This window comes from Mandrillus leucophaeus, unplaced genomic scaffold (genome assembly GCF_000951045.1).
Source record: "Mandrillus leucophaeus isolate KB7577 unplaced genomic scaffold, Mleu.le_1.0 Scaffold779, whole genome shotgun sequence".
Lineage (NCBI taxonomy): Eukaryota > Metazoa > Chordata > Mammalia > Primates > Cercopithecidae > Mandrillus > Mandrillus leucophaeus.
Window position 1 is genome coordinate 715,030 of NW_012108463.1, and position 1,011 is coordinate 716,040.

A 1,011-nucleotide genomic window follows, 5' to 3' on the forward strand; every position below is an offset into this window, starting at 1 on the left:
CCTCCCAAAGTGCTGGGATTACAGGCGTGAGCCACTGCACCAGGCCTAAAAAGTTTTTTTCCCCACATTTCTATTAGTAGTACACACATCAAATAGGACCCTATTGGCATTACCTGTCGATTTCAGTCCTAGCAGTGCCATGGGTGAGTCATCAGTGCCAAGGAGGGTGAGAACATCCTGGTGTTCCTGTGGCTGCCAGCACCTGAGCGCTTCCTCCCACCCTCTGTCGTGCCCCACTGTTCTCATCTGTACAATTTCCACCAACAGGAAGGTCTCCCGTGATCATCTCCAGCTGACGGAGAATGATGTCTGTGGCAATATTCCAAGCGGTTGGCGTTCCCCTTCCTAAGTGTTTCTTGGTGCTTTGGGCTGGCGCCGGTCTTTTTGGCTCCCCTGGAGACATGGTTAGGGATGCTGTGCAGGTTGCTCTTGATCAGTCTCCACCAGCACTGTATCCCCTCAGATTCTTGGATTCTGATTCCTTCAAGGCGTTTTGGCTTTTCAGTTTCACTTTGTGGGGCCACTGTCAAGCTGAGGATTCAGGCGACCAACAGCTCACCTGCTGGCTCTTGGCCTCCAGCATGGCGGGCGCACCTGCAGCAGCACATGGCCCTGGCCTGGGATGATGCTCTTCTCCCAGGGTTGGGGATGCTCCAAACCCGTTCTCACCATTCTCCCTGTTGTTTGCTGGTGTATGTTGGCACAGTCCTCATTCTCTGAAGCATGAGTCTTTTCCCTGATGGTTTCACTTGTAATTGGTTCCCCTGGCCATGCTGGGATCTGACTCTGCTCTTCGTCCTGGAGGCAGGGTAAGGGGCCAGGGTGGGCATGAGCAGAGCAGGGTGACTCGCTGGGGAGGGCATAACAGCCTGAAGCAGCCAGAGAGAGGAGCAAGGGTTCAGTGGGGTTGTGAGCCCCCAGTGCGTCCCCACTCCTAAGGTGAGGGTCCCACTCTTTCCCAAACCGTACCCTGACTGTCACTCGAGGAGCAAGGGAACAACACATCCTCTG